Source organism: Hylobates moloch, unplaced genomic scaffold (assembly GCF_009828535.3).
Source record: "Hylobates moloch isolate HMO894 unplaced genomic scaffold, HMol_V3 SCAFFOLD_1, whole genome shotgun sequence".
Taxonomy (NCBI): domain Eukaryota; kingdom Metazoa; phylum Chordata; class Mammalia; order Primates; family Hylobatidae; genus Hylobates; species Hylobates moloch.
This window is the reverse complement of record NW_026652276.1, coordinates 112921024-112937521: the sequence shown is the minus strand read 5'-3', so window position 1 is coordinate 112937521 and position 16498 is coordinate 112921024. Positions and strand designations below refer to the sequence as shown.

Here is a 16498-nt window from a genome sequence, read left to right as displayed (position 1 = left end):
TGTGACATATCTCTCCATCCATCACCTAGGAGATATGGCTCTCCTCTTTAGCCTGCACCCTGCCCACAGAGAAAATGGTGACATATTGCTAGGCCCAGAAACCGAGTGATGTTACTCTCTTGCTTGGTTCTTGCCCAAAGGGAGCAGTGTGAAATATTCCTGGCCCAGCACCCAGCTGATGTGATCCTTCTGCATGCTCCCGATTCACAGGTAAGATTGTGAAATATACCTTGGCCCCTTTCACAGCTGTGATGATGACTCTGTTACCTTGAATCAGCCGATAAAAGAGACACTGTCTCTCGTAACCAAAACAGCATGGTACTGGTAGAAAAACAGACACATAGGCCAATGAAACCAGAAAAGAAAACTCAGAAATAAGACTGCACATTACAACCATCTGATCTTTCACAAACCTAAAAAAACAAGCAATGGGGAAAGGACTACTTATTTAATAAATGGTTCTGGGAGAACTGGCTAGCCATAAGCATATAATTGAAACTGGACCCCGTCTTTACACCTTATACAAAAATTAACTCAAGATAGATTAAAGACTTAAATGTAAAACCCAAAACTATAAAAATCCTAGAAGAAAATCCAGGCAATACCATTCAGGACATAGACATGGGCAAAGATTTTATGACAAAAACATCAAAAGCAACTTCCACAAAAGCAAACATTGACAAATGGGATCTAATTAAACTAAAGAGCTTCTGCACAGAAAAAGGAACTATTGTCAGGGTGAACAGACAACCTACAGAATGGGAGAAGGTTTTTATAATCTATCCATGTGACAAAGGTCTAATATCCAGAATCTAGAAGAAACTTAAACAAATTTTTTTAAAAAGAAACTCCATCAATAATTAGGCAAAGGACATGAACAGACACTTCTCAAAAGAAGACATTTATGTGGCCAACAAACATTTTTTAAAAAGCTTAACATCACTGATCATTAGAGAAATGCAAATCAAACCACAATGAGATACCATCTCACACCAGTCAGAGTGGCAGTTATTAAAAAATCAAGAAACAACAGATGCTATCAAGGCTGTGGATAAATGGGAATGTTTTTACACAGTGGGAATATAAATTAGTTCAATCATTGTGGAAGACACTTTGTCAATTTCTTAAAGACCTAGAACCAGAAATACCATTTGACCCAGCAATCCCATTACTGGGTATATACCCAAAGGAATATAAATTATTTTATTACAAAGATACATGCATGTGTATGTTCATTGCAGCACTATTCACAATAGCAAAGACATGGAATCAATCCAAATGCCTATCAATGGTAGACTGGATAAAGAAAATGTACATATACACCATGGAATGCTATGCAGCCGTAAAAAAGAACAGGGTCATTTTCTTTGCAGAGACATAAATGGAGCTGGAAGCTGTTATCCCCAGCAAACTAATACAGGTACAGTAAACCAAACCCCACATGTTCTCATTTATAAGTGGGAAATGAGCAATGTGAACACATAGACACAAGTTGGGAAACAACACACACCAGAACCTGTCTGGCGAAGCGGGTAGAGGGAGAAAATCAGGAAAAATGGCTAATGGATGCTGGGCTTAATATCTAGGTTATGGGTCGATAAGTACAGCAAATCACCATGGCAACATTTACCTATGTAACAAAACTGCACACTCTGCACGTGTACCCAAGAACTAAGAAAATTATTAATTTTTTTTTTAAAAAGCAAGAAAGACACTGTCTTTTATAACTAGGCTTAGAAATATGCATAAGATTCTGGGTCTCCTCTTTGTATGGAGCTCATAGAAAATCATCACTTTCTCACATATGGTGTAAAGCCCTCTGGTGGTACAGGGAGTGTCATTACAGGGCCCAGGACACAAGTGAGATATTGTTTCTCATATGGACACCCTTCCAACTGTTAGGAATGTCACTCTCACACATGGACAGAGCCTCCTGTTGAGTTCCTAAATCTCACACATGAATGCAGTTCAGAGTTGGAATTCTGACAGCCATATGTGAGCATCTGGCCACAGTTTGCATGGTGACTCATTTATCAACCCAGCTTATAGGCAGGTAAAAACTCTCCTATCTGGACCCAGCCAATTAAGGAGATGTTGACTCTAATACTTGGGCTTAGGGCCACAGGCAGAATAATGTTTCCATACCAGCACGAAGATTCTAGAGTAAATTGTGACTCTCATGCATACTGTATAAAGCTGTTGAGTGTCATAACAGGGAACAGCACACAGATGAGATTGTGACACTTGTATTCACACCCAGCTGACAGAAAAGATTGTCATTCTTCCACATAGACATAGCTCACTGTGGAGGCTCTGAATCTCACACCAGGAGGCAGGTAAAAGTTGGAAAATGAACTCTTACTTATATGTGGATCTGGTCTACAGGTAGGTTGGTGACTCTCAGACTAAGGTTCAGCACACCTATAAAGGCTGTGACTTCACTATGGAGACAGTCCATAGGAAGGATTGAGGCCCTCATGCAGAGATCCAGTTCACCATTGCGACTGTGGCTCATGCACATAGACTTAACATTCAGGAGACAGTGCCTCTTATACCTAGAACTAGGGCATGTGCAAGATAGAGTGTTCATCTTACCCCTGGAGCTTCCTGCAGGTGTGATTGTGATGTATGCCTCTGCTCAGCATTTGAGTGACTTAATACTCTTGCCTGCCTCAACCAATGAATGGGCTTGTTATGGATTTTAGGTGACTCTCTTGCCTGTGCCCTGCCCACCTGGGCAATTGTGATGTATTTCTGGGTTCAGAACCCAGGTGATATTACTCTCCTGCCTGGTTCCTGGCTACAAAGGACATTGTGATATATCAGTGCAGCCATCACCAAGGTGATGCGACTCTCTCCCCCTGTCTGGTTTCCACTCACAGGGGTAATTGTGATCGATCACTGGGTCCAGCACTGAGGTGATTTTATTATTTGCATCTTACTGGGTTCTGCCCACAGGGAAGATGGTGACATATCACTTTACCCAGCACAGGGTTACATTACTCTGCTGCACTGGCCCTGCTTTCAGAAGACATTGGGACATATTGCTGGGCCTTTCACTTAGACGAGTTTTCTCTCCTGCCTTGGTGCTTCCCACAGAGGGAACTGTGACATATTACTGGGCCACACCACCAGCTTATGTGGGTCTTTTGCCAGTGTTCTGCCCATGTGGGCCATTGTGACATTTGGCTGGGTCCAACACTTAGGTAATGTGACTCTCCTGCTTGGGTTCTACCTAGACAGAGCATTGTGACATCTCTGCATCCATCACGCAGGTTATGTGACTTCTTTTCTGCCTGATCTCGGCTCCCAGGGTATTGTGCCATATTATTTGGTTCATCAACTAGTTGAAATGATTCTTCTCTTCTTCATAATTTCTGCCCTCAGAAGAGATTGTGACATATTGCTGGGCCCATCACTAAAGTGACATTACTCTTTTACTTTGCCCTCAGAAGGTATTGTGAAATAATGCTGGGCCAAGCACCAAGGTGATATGAGTCTTCTGTCTTGACCCTGGTCACATGAAACATTGTGACATATCTCTGGGCCCATCTACTATTTGACGTGACTCTCCCTTTTTACCTGGTATTTGCCCATAGGAAAGATTATGGCATATCTCTAGGTCCAGCACCTAGGTGATGTGACTCTTCTCTCCTGCCTGGGCCACGCCCACTGAAGTGAGAGTGACCTTATCTCTAGGCCCAACACACAGGTGATATGATACTTCTGTCTGGTTCCTGCCCACAGAGGTCATCATGATATCCCTTGTATACCTTGGGGCTATCACCTTGATAATGTGACACTCCTCTTTTTCCTGGGACCTGTCCACAGTGGTTGTTGTGACATATTGCTTTGCCCAAGACCCGATTCTATAGTTTATGCTACTCTCTTCTACCCTAAACCTTACCCATGGGAAAAATTGGGACATATTTCAGGACCCCTCACCTAGGTATTGTGACTCCTGCCTGGGCCATCACCTCTGGTGGTATTGTGACATATGGCTTGACCCAGCACCTCGGCGATGTAACCCTCCTATAATGCTAGAGCTCTTTCCAGGCAGAGTGTGATTTATTGCTGGTGAAGCACTCAGGTATGTACCTGTTCTTTCCTTCCTGGGACTCACATTTGTTGGTTATCGTGACATACCACTAGGTCCAACACCTCGGTGATTCAGCTCTTCTGCATGGCCCCTGCCCACAGGGGTATTATGGTGTGTCTTTTCATTCATCATCTAGGTGATACGAAAACTCTGCCCTTGCTCTCCCAAAATTGGAGATTGTGACATATCATTGGACCCAGCACCTAGGTGATGTGACCCTCCTCTTTTGCCTCAGTTTGGCATATTTTATGTATTGTGACATATTACTGGGCAAAACACCTAAAGGATGCGAGGCTCCTGCCTGAGTCCTGACCACAGGGGGTCTTGTGACATGTTTCTTCATCCATCAACTATGCGATGTGACTATTAATCTCTGCCTTTGTTCTGCCAAAAAAAAAAAAAGAATTGTCATTAGACCCAGCAATTTGTAACGTGACTCTCCTCTCTTTTCTGGACCCTGGATAGATTGTGTATGGTGACATTTGGATGGGTCAACACCGAAGTGATCTGACTCTTGAATGGCATCTTCCCACAGAAGTATTATTGCATAAATTTTCTTTCATCACCTAGATTGAATTGTTAATCTAATCCCTTGATCTTTCTGCAAGTGTGATTGTGAAATATGCCTCTCCCCAGCACCTGAGTGATTCGACTCTCCTGCCTTGGCCCAGTCCACAGATAGCATTATGACATATTGCTGAACCCAGCACCTGGGAGATGTGACTTTATTTTCCTGCCTTGGTACTGCCCACAGTGAGTATTGTGACATGTTGCTTGACCTTGCACCCAGGTGATATGAGTCTCCCCTCCTTTCTTAGCATGGCCCCCTGGCAGCATTGTGACATATTGCTGGCCCCCACACCCAGGTTGTGTGACTCTCCAGCCTGTGCCTTGCCCACATGGGTCATTGGGACATATTGCTGGGTCTAACATCAAACACATGGGTCATTGGGGCCTACTGCTGGGTCCAACGTCAAGGCAATTTAACTCTTCTGCCTGAGTCCCACCTACAGGGGACATTTTGACATATCTCTATGCCAGTCACCCAGGTGTTATGACTCTCTTCTCCTACCTTATACCTGTTCACAGTGGGGATTGTGACATATCATTAGGCCTAGCACCTAGCTGGTGTGACTCTTCTCTTTTTTCAAGGTTGTGTCCACAGGAGAGATTTTGACGTATTGCTGGGCCGAACACAAAGGTGATGTAAGTTTTCTGCCTTGGCCCTACCAAAAGAAAGCATTGGGACATATTTGCGGACCCAGAACCAAGGTGCTGTGAGTCTACTACCTGGATCCTGGCTGTAGGAAGCATTGTGGCATATCTCTACACCCATCAACTATTTGATGGAGTGCTCTTCTCTTGCTTGGGCTTTTCCCATTGGAGATATTGTGATGTCTCTCTGGGCCCATCACCTAGGTTACATGACACTCCTTTTCTTCCTGGGACCTGTCCACAGTGAAGATTGTGACATATCGGTAGACCCAGCACCTACATGATGTGACTTTCTTCTCATACTGGGGTCATGCCCACTGTGGTGATTGTGACATATAACTGGGCCCAAACCCTTGGTTTTGTGACTGTCCTTTTTTTCTGAGCCCTACCCAAAGAAAAAATTAGAACACATATATGGGCCCCTCACCTAGGTGATATGACTCTCCTCTCTTGCCTAGCCATGCCCACAGAAGTGAGAGTAACTTATGACCAGCACACAGGTGATGTGATTCTTTTGCCTGGTTCTTGCTGACAGGAGTCATTAAGACATATCTCTGGGCCTATCAGCTAGATGATGTAACTCTCCTTTTCTTCATGAGACCTGTCCACAGCGGGAATTGTGACCTATTGCTGAGCCCAGTGCCTGTGTGATGTAACACTCCTCTCATTCTCGGCTCTTCCAACTAGAATGATTGTAACATGAAGCTGGGCCCAGCCCCTAGGTTATGTGACTCTTCTTTTCTTACTGAGCCTTACACATGGAGAAAATTGCAACATATTATCGAGCCCGTCACCTAGGTGGCATGGCTTTCATGACTGAGCCATTAGTCAGAGGGTATTGTGACATATTTTTGCACACACATTGATGTGATGTGACTCTCCTCCTTTGCTTAGGCCCTGTCCATGGAGGTATTTTGATGTATCACTGGGCCCAGTACCCAGGTTATTTGACTCCCCTCTTCTGCCTGGGCCCTGAATATATTGTGCATTGTGATGTATGGCTGGGTCCAAAACATAGATGATGTGGCTCTCTTCAATGGACTTTGCCTGTAGAAGTATCAGAAGAGATTAAAAAAAGAGATTAGGGCCGGGCACGGTAGCTCACGCCTGTAATCCCAGCACTTTGGGAGGCCGAGGCGGGCGGATCACGAGGTCAGGAGATCGAGACCATCCTGGCTAACACGGTGAAACTCCGTCTCTACTAAAAAATACAAAAAATTAGCCGGGCGTGGTGGCAGGCGCCTGTAGTCCCAGCTACTCAGGAGGCTGAGGGAGGAGAATAGCGTGAACCCAGGAGGCGGAGCTTGCAGTGAGCCTAGATCATGCCACTGTACTCCAGCCTGGGCGACAGAGTGAGATTCTGTCTCAAAAAAAAAAAAAAAAAAAAAAGAGAGAGAGAGATTAAAATCTCTTAATTCTACACCTAGGTGATCGGACTCTTCTTTTATGCCTGGGCACTGCACACAGCTGAGATTGTGACACTCATATGCATACCCAGCCAACAGTATAAACTTTTATCCTTCCACATAAACACAGCCCACTGTTAAGGTTCTTAATCTCACACCCAAAGGCAGTGAAGTGGGGAAATCAACTCTCATATGTAGATTTGGTTCACATTTGGGTTTGTGACTCTCAAATCAGCATTTAGTAAACCTGTGAGGCCATCACTCTACTAAGAAGACACAGTCCACAGGATGGATTGAGGCTTTCATGGTTGGATCCAGTCCACCATTGAGACTGTGACTCATGTAGTTATACCCAACATGACATTTCACTGTGCCCAGCACCTAGCTGATGTGACTCCTTTTATTTCTGGGTTCTGTCTCCAGAAAAGATTGTGAAATATTGCTAGGCCTTTCACCTAGATGATGTTACTGTCTTACCTTAGCTCTTTCCTCAAGGAATATTGTGACATATTGCTGGACCTAGCATCTAGGTGATCTGACTCTTTTCTGCTGCTAGGGATCTGCCTAAAAAAAGGATTTTGTTGTATTGCTGGGCTTAACACCTAGGCAATGTGACCCTCCCCTCCTACCTGAGTTCTTCATACATTGTGTATTGAGACATAGGGTTAGGTCCAACACCTAGGTTATGCAACTCTCCTTGATGGGCCCTGCCCTTAGGGGTATTATCTTTTTATTCATTGCCTAAGTTATGTGACTCTCCTTTTCTGCCAGAGCTTTGCCAGAAGGGGGGATTGTGACATATAACTGGACCCAGCACCTCAGTAATATGACTCTTCTTGTTTTCCCGGGCTCAGCATCTTTTGGGTACTGTGATATATCTCTTAGCCCAACACCTAGGGGGTGGGAGGCTTCTGCTTGGGCCCTGTCCACAGGGGGCCTTTTGACATATTTATGCATGTATCACCTAGGAGATGTAACTCTTCATTCTGCCTGAACCCTGGCCACAAAAAAAAAAAAAAAATCGTGACAGATTTTTTAGGCCAGTAACCAGGTGATGTGAATTTCCTCTCCTACCTAGGCCCTGCCCACAGGGGGCACTGTGACATATCACTGGGCTCCACACCTAAGATATGTGATTCTTCTGCCTGTGCCCTGCCCACATAAGGCATTATAACATATTATTTAGTCCAAAACCCAGGTAATGTAACTCTCCTGCTTAGACCTTGACTACAGGGGGCATTGTGACATGTCTCTATGCACATCTCCCAGGTGATATGACACTCTCGTTTTGCCTGATCACTGCTCATGTGGGGGATTGTAATATACCACTGGGCCAAGCACCAAAGTGACATTGCTCTTTTCTCTTTGGCTTGGCCTTGCCCTCAGAAGGCATTGTGACATATTGCTGGACCCAGCACCAACGTGATGTGAGTCTCTTTCCTGAACTCTGTCCACAGGGGACATTGTGACATATCTCTGGGCCTGTCAACTACTTGATGTAACTCTCTACTCTTACCTGGGCATTGTCTGTAGAAAAGGTTGTGACAATTCCTTCCTGAAAGCAGAATACAGGCAGCCAAGTTACATAACCTGGATGCATGGCCTAGTGATAGTTCCCAATTTTCCTTGTGGGCAGGGTGCAGGTAGGAAAGTCATATCTTCTAAGTAGTAGATGCAGATAAATATCAAAAGGTCCCCACGTAGGCAGGATCTATGCACAAGCCTCCCATCTCCTAGTGGTGGGGCCCAGCAATTTGTTACAATACCTAAAATATGTGAGGCCTAGGCAAAAGGAGAGAGTCACATCACCTAGGTGCTGTGTTCAGTGATATGTCACAATCCTTCTATTTGGCAGGGCTCTGGTGGAATAAGAGAGTCACATCACCTAGGTAATAAAGAAAAAGATATTTTAAAATACCCTGTGGGCAAAACCCAGGCAGGAGAGTCACATCATGTAGGTATTGGACTCAGCCATATGTCATAACACACAATGAATACAGGACCCAGGCAAAGGAGGAGAGTCATATTATTTAGGTGCTAAGTCCACAGGTATATATCAGAATCTCAATTTTTGGCAAAGCTCAGGTATGAAAAGAGCATCATATCCAATAGTTGAGGGGCCTAGAGATATGTCACAATGCCCTGGGTGGGCAGGGACCATGTGGAGGATTAAGGTAAAAGAAGAAAGTTACATCAAAAGTTTATAGACTAAAAAATATGTTGCAATGCTCTCTGTGGGCAGGGATCAGGCAGAAGAATTACATCACTTGTGTGCTGAGGTCAGCAACAAGTCACTTTTTTTTTCTGAGGGGGTTTGTCCAGAAGGAGAGGACCCAGAGACAGAGATACGTCAGAATCTTTCATAAGCAAAGTGCAGGTAAGAATAGAGAGTCACATCAAATAGTTGATAAGCTTTTAGATATGTCACAATGTGTCTCCAGGCAAAAGAGGCACATGATTTTGGTTCTAGGCCCAGCAATAGGGCTGAATGCCTTTCGAGGTCAGGGCCAAAGCAAAACGGTAACATCCTATTAGTGTTGGGTCCAGTGATATGTCACAGTTTTCCCTGAAGACAGAACCTAGAAATAATAGGAGAGCCACAATCTTCTCTGTTAGCATGAATCAGGAAGGGGAAGAGATTTATGTAACCTGGTTGATGGGTACACACGTATATCACAATGTCCTCTGTAACAAGTTCCCAGGCAGTGAAATTTCATTACCTAAGTGTCAGGAATCAGGAAGGAGAAGAGATTTACGTAACCTGGTTGATAGGTACACAAATATACCACAATGTTTCCTGTAAGCAGTGCCCAGGCAGGAGAGTTACATTACCTAAGTGTTAGACTCAGCAGTATGTCCCATTGGCCCATGTGGGCAAGGCACAGGCAGAAGAGCCACAAATCCTTGACACAGGGTGCAGCAATATATCATAATGCTCCCTGTATACAACACCAAGGCAGAAGAAAAGACTCACATAACTTGGGTGCAAGACCCAGCAATATGTCACAATTCTTCATGTGGGCAATGCCAAGGCTTGAGAGTAGAGTCACCCCACTTAGGTGCTGGGTAAAGGTGTATGTCACAATCACACTTGCAGGAAGGTCCAGGAATAAGATCACAATCCCACACATGTCCCAGTTCTAGGTGGGAGTGTCAACATATCTTGTATGTTGGGTCAATCTCTCCCAAGAGGATTGACGCTACACTCATATCACACCCTGCTGACAGTAAAGATTGTTATCATTTCCCATGAACACAGCCCACTGTTGAGATTCTGAAACTCACACCTGGAGGCAGTCAAAAGTTGGAAAATTGACTCTCATATGTGGATCAGGTCCACAAGTGTTTTGCTGACTCTCAGGCTAAGATTCAGCAAACCTGTGACTCTACTAAGGTGAGACAGTCTGCAGAAAAGATTGAGGCTCTTGTGCACTGATCCAGTCCACTGCTGAGATGGTGACTCATGTACTTAAACCCAACATACAAGAGGTGCTGACTTTCATACCTAGAACCTGGACATGTGTGGGCTTGTTAATACCATCCCTGCACCTTCCTACAGGTGTGATTGTTAAATAAGTCTCTGCCCAGCTCTTAAGTGATTTGACTCTCTTGCCTGGGCCCGGCCCACAGTTCAAAATGCGCCATGTTGCTGCACCTGGCCCCTAGGTAATGCGATCTAGTCTCCTGTCTCAGCACTGCCCACAGTGGGCATTGTGATATATCACTGGATCTTGCACCCAGGTGATGTGAGTCTTCTCTTCTGCTTTGGCACTGCCCAAAGTAGACATTATTACATATCACCAGGACTTGCACGCAGGTAGTGTAACTGTCTTGTCATGGCCCTGCCTGCAGGAGGCTCCATGATGTCACTCTCTTCTTCTACCTGGTCTTTGCTCACAGTGGGTATTGTGACATATTGCTATGCCCAGAATCCAGCTGATGTGACTCTCCTCTTTTTTCTAGGTTCTGCCCACAAGGGAAATGGTGACATATCACTGTGCCCAGCACCAAGGTGACATTACTCTTTTGCTTGGCCCTGCCCTCAGAAGACATTGTGACATATAGCTGAGCCCAGAACGAAGGTGATTTGTCTCCTGCCTGAAACCTGCCCACAGGGGCATTGTGACCTATCTCTGGGCCAACCAACTATTTAATGTGTCTCTCCTCTCTTGCCTGGGATTTGCCCATAGGAAAGATTGTGACATATCTCTGGGCACAGCACCTAGGTGATACGACTTGCTGTTCTCATCTGGGCAATTTCCACAGAAGAGAGAATGACTTATTCCTGGGCTCAGCATACAGGTGATGTGATTCTTCTGCCTGATCCCTGCCCAGAGGAGTTATTGTGACATGTCTCCGGGGCAATTACCTAGATAATGAGACTCTTCTCTTCTTTCTGGGACCTGTCCACAGCAGGGATTGTGACATATGGCTTGGCCCAGCACCTACCTTTTTTTTTTCCTTTTTTTTGAGATGGAGTTTTGTTCTTGTTTTCCAGGCCAGAGTGCAATGGTGTCATCTTGGCTCACCACAACCTCTGCCTCCAGGGTTCAAGCGATTCTCCTGCCTCAGCCTCCCAAGTAGCTGGGGTTACAGGCGCCTACCACCACACCCAGCTAATTTTGTATTTTTAGTATGGATGGGATTTCTCCATGTTGGTCAGGCTGGTCTCAAACTCCTGACCTCAGGTGATTTGCCTGCCTCAGCCTCCTAAAGTGCTGGGATTACAGGTGTGAGCCACTGTGCCTGCCTACCACTTACCTTTTATGACTCTCTTCTTATTTCTCAGCACTGCCCACTGGAGCGATTGTGATATATAGTTTGGGCAAGCCCTAAACTTACGTGACTCTCTTTTTCCTGAGCCATACCTACAGGGGACATTGCGACATACCTATGCCCCCCTTATTTAGGCGATGTGAATTTTTTTCTTGGGGCCTACCCTCAAAGGGTATTGTGACAAATTGCCAAACTCAGCACCTAGTTTATGTGACTCTTTTCTATTGCTTGAGCTATGCCCTGAAAGGGACTGTGATGTACCACTGGCCCTAGCACCTAGGTGACATGACTTGCATCTTCTGCCCGGGTACTCTATATATTGTGTATTGTGACATATGGCTTGGTCCAATGAGACTCTTCTGCATGGGCTCTGGCCACAGGGGTATTATGAAACATTTTTTTATTCATCACCTAGGTGATGTGACTCTCCTCTTCTTCCTGGGCCTCACATATCAGTGGACCAAGCACCTCTGTGATTTGACTCTCCTTTTTTCTCAAAATCCACATACTTTGGATATTGTGACATATTGCTGGGTCCAAAACTTTCAGAATGGGAAGTTCCTGCCTGGGCACTGCCTTGTGATAAATATCTGCATTGTCACACATAGGGCCTTGTGATATATATCTGTGTCTGTCACCAAGGAGATATAACTCCCCTCTTCAGCCTGCATTCTGCCCACATGGAAGATTGTGACATATTCCTCTCCCAGCCGCACCCCCCGCCTCCCCCCCCTCCGTTGATGTGACTCTCCTGCTCAATCCTTACCAACAAATGAGATTGTGACATATATCTTGGCCTAACTTCTATGTGTGATGATGACTCTCATTCCTCAAATTAGCTAGTAAAAATAAATACTCTCTCTTATAGCTAGGCTGAGGGAAACAGGTAAGATGCTGGGTCTCCTCTTTGTACAAAAATCATAAAGAATTAGCACTTTCTCCCACATTGTATAAAGCCCTTGAGTGATACAGAGAGAGTGTAAATTCAGGGGAGATTTTTCTTTTCATAGGCACACCCAGCCAACTATTAGCACTGTCACCTTGACACATGAAGAGAGCCCAATGGTGACATCCTCAATCCAACTTATGGATGCAGTCCACAATTAGATTTGTTTTTGCATATGTGAACATCTGAACATCTGGCCACAATTGGAATGTTTACTCATTTCTTTTTCTCTTTTTTTTTTTTTTTAAAAAAATAATTTCAACTTTTATTTTGGATTTAGGGGTTACATGTGCAGATGTGTTACATGAGTATATTGAGTGATGCTGAGGTTTGGGGTACAAATAAATCCACCACCCAGTTATGGAGCATCGTACCCAACAGGCAGTTTTCTTTTTCTTTTTTTTTTTTTGAGACGAAGTCTCACTCTTGTCACCCCAGCTGGAGTGCAATGGCGCAATCTTGGCTCACTGCACCCTTCACCTCCCAGGTTCAAGCGATTTTCCTGCCTCAGTCTCCCCAGTAGCTGGGATTATAGCCACCTGCCCCCACATCCGGCTAATTTTTGTATTTTTAGTAGAAATGGTGTTTCACCATGTTAGCCAGGCTGGTCTCCAACTCCTGACCTTAGGCGATCCACTTGCCTTGGCCTCCCAACATGCTGGCATTACAGGCGTGAGCCACCACACCCAGCGCATGGTTACTAATTTCTAAACTGAGCTTATAGGCAGGTGAAGACCCTCCTATCTAAAGCCAGTCATTTTAAGAGATATTCAGTCTCATATCTGTGCTTACAACCACAGGTAAGATAGTGGTTGTAAGCCCAAATACAGTTATAAACCTAGAGCATTGTGACATATCTTTGGATCCAAGTACAAAGGTTTCAGAGCAGATTGCAACTCTCATGCATACTGTGTGATGTCCTTAGTAAAACAGAGAGGGTCCCTACAGTATCCAGCACACAAGTAAAACTGTGACACTTGTATGCACACATGGCCAACAATAAAGATTGTCATTCAACCACATAAACACAGCCAATGTTGGGGTCCTGAATCTCACAACCAGAGGCAGTCAAAAGTTGGAAAATTGACTCCCATACATGGATCTGGTCCACAGGTGGGTTTGTGACTCTCAGGCCAAGATTCAGCAAACCTGTGAGGCTGTGACTCTATGAAGAATATACAGTGGACTTGAGGGATTGTAGCTCCCAAGCACGGATCCAGTCACCTGTTGAGATTGTGACTCATGTACTTGGACCTTACATACAGGAGGTATTGACTCTAATACCTAGGACCGGGACATGTACATAGTTGTTAATTTTATCCCTGGACCTTTATGCAGGTGTGATTGTAAAATATTTCTTTGCCCAATACCTGAGTGATTTGACTTTCCTAGCTGGGCACAACAGGTGGAATTACGACATATTGCTTAACTCAGAACCTATGTGATGTGTCATTATTCTCCTGCCTTGGTATTGCCCACAGGGGCATTTTGCTATATAGCTGGGCTTTGCACCAAGGTTATGTGGGCCTCCCCTCCTGCTTTGGCACTGCTAACAGGGGTATTGTGACATGTTACTGGGTTCTGCATCTTGGTACTAGATGGCTTCTGCCTGTGCCCTGTCCCCAGGAATAATTGTAAAATACTGGCTGGGTGCAGTGGCTCATGGCTGTAATCCCAGCACTTTGGGAGGCCAAGGTGGGCAGATCGCAAGGTCAGGAGTTTGAGACCAGCCTTGCCAACATGGTGAAACTCCGTCTCTACTAAAAATACAAAAATTAACTGGGCATGGTGGCACGCACCTGTAATCCCAGCTACTCAAGAGGCTGAGGAAGGAGAATTGCTTGAACCCAGGAGGCGGAGGTTGCAGTGAGTTGAGATCATGCCACCTCACTCCAGCCTGAGCAACAGAGCAAGGCTCTGTCTCGAAAAAAAAAATTGTGACATATTGCTATGTTCAACGCCCAAATGATGTAACTTTCCTGCCTCAGTCCTGCTTAATGGGGGAATCATGTTATATACCTCTGCACCTGTCACTCCGGCAATGTGACTCTCTTCCCCTGCCTGGTCCTTACAGAGGAGATTGTGACCTACTGCTGGGCCCAGCACCTAGCTGATGTGACTCTTCTCTTTTTCCTAGGTTCTACCAACAGGGAAGGTTGTGACATATCACTGGGCCTAACACCAAGGTGTAGTAACACTTTTGCCTTGGCCCTGAACTCTGAAGTTCACTGTGACGTACTGCTGGGCCCAGCACCAAGGTGATGTCAGTCTCCTGCCTGGACCCTGTACACAGGGGCTATTGTGACGTATCTCTGGGCCCATTTACTATTTGATGTTACTCTCTTCTCTTACCTTGGCTTTGCCTGTAGGAGAGGCAAATCCCAGCACTTTGGGAGGCCAAGGCTGGACATAACTCTGGGCCCAGCACCTAGGTGATGTGACTCCCTCTTCTGCCTGGATAGTGCTCACAGAAGAGAAAGTGATTTATTTCTGGGCCCAGCAGAGAGGTGACATGATTCTTCTGCCTGGTCCCTGCCCACAAAACTCATTGTGACTTAACTCTGGGCCCATCATCTAAATGATGTGACTCTCCTCTTCTTCCTGTGTCCTGTACACGGTAAGTATTGTGACATTTCACCGGGCCCTGCACTTACTAATGATGTGATTTTTCTCTCATGCCTTGGGCCTGCCCACTGAGATAATTGACATAGCTAAACTCAGCCTTTATGTTGTGTAATTTTCCTCTTTTTCTGAGTTCTACCCACAGGGAACATTGTAACATATCTCTGGATCCATCACCTGGATAATGTGACTCTTCTTGGGACCTATTCACAGTGAAAATTGTGACACATCTCTTGGGTAAGCAACTACATGATGCAACGTTTCTCTTATGCCTGGGCTCTGCCAACTGGGGTGATTGTGACATATAGCTGGGCCCAGCCCCTAGGTTATGTGACTCTCCCTTTGTTTCTGAGCCCTTCCCAAAGGGGAAATTGTTACATATATCTGGGCCTGTCACTCAGGTGATGTGACTCTCCTGCATGAGCCCTCTCCTCAAAGGGTATTGTGACATGTTGCTGAACCCAGAACCTATGTGAATTGACTCTCTTCTACTGATTGGGCTCTGACCAAGAAAGAATTGTGATGTATCATTAGACACACCACCACGGTAATATGACTCTTCTATTGTTTGAGCTTTGTCCAATGAGGGATTTTGACATATTACTGGGCTCAGATCCAGGTGATGTGACTCTCTTCTACTACCTGAACCTTGCATACATTGCATATTGTGATACAGGACTGAGGCCAACACCTAGGTTTTGTGACTTTTCTGCATGGGGCCTACACACAGGGGCATTCTGTCATATATTTTTGTTCATCACCTAGAAGATGTGACTCTTCTCTTTTGCCCGGGCATGGCCAAAAGGAGATTGTGACTTTATTAGTCCATTCTCATACTGCTATAAAGAACTGGCCAAAACTAGGTAATTTATAAAGGAAAGAGGTTTAATTGACTCACAGTTGAGCATGACTGGAGAGGCCTCAGGAAACTTACAATCATGGTGGAAGGCAAAGGAAAAGCAAGGCACCTTCTTTACAAGTTGGCAGGAAGGAGAAATGCTGAACAAAGAAGGAAGAGCCCCTTATAAAACCATCAGATCTTGTGAGAACTCACTATCATGAGAACAGCATGGAAAAAACCACCCCCTCATTTAATTACCTCCACCTGGTCCCTCCCTTGACATGTGGGAATTATAAAGATTACACTTCAAGATGAGACTTGGATGGAGACACAGAGACAAACAATATCAGTGACATATTGGTGGACCAAAATCCTAGATGATGTAACTCCCCTCTTTTTGCTTTGCCCCACATATTTTTGGTACTATGACATATTGCTAGACCCAGAACCTAGGGAATGTGGGTCTCCTGCCTGAGCCCTGCCTGCAGGGAGCCTTGTGAAATCCATCCATCCCCTAAAAATTGCATCCATCACCTAAAAATTGTGACTCTTCATTTCTGCCTGCATTTTGCCAACAAGAAAAATTGTGACAC

The 16498-nt window shown here is 45.0% G+C and overlaps 1 long non-coding RNA gene across 1 annotated transcript; it reads left to right on the top strand.

The window, feature by feature from the left end:
• The first annotated feature begins 10686 nt into the window (after positions 1 to 10686).
• LOC131384321 (uncharacterized) lies at positions 10687 to 14751 on the top strand. The gene is made up of 4 exons (XR_009215047.1): positions 10687 to 10802; positions 10911 to 11022; positions 13556 to 13710; positions 14580 to 14751. It is a non-coding gene; the product is annotated as an uncharacterized LOC131384321 (long non-coding RNA).
• The last annotated feature ends 1747 nt before the right edge of the window (positions 14752 to 16498 follow it).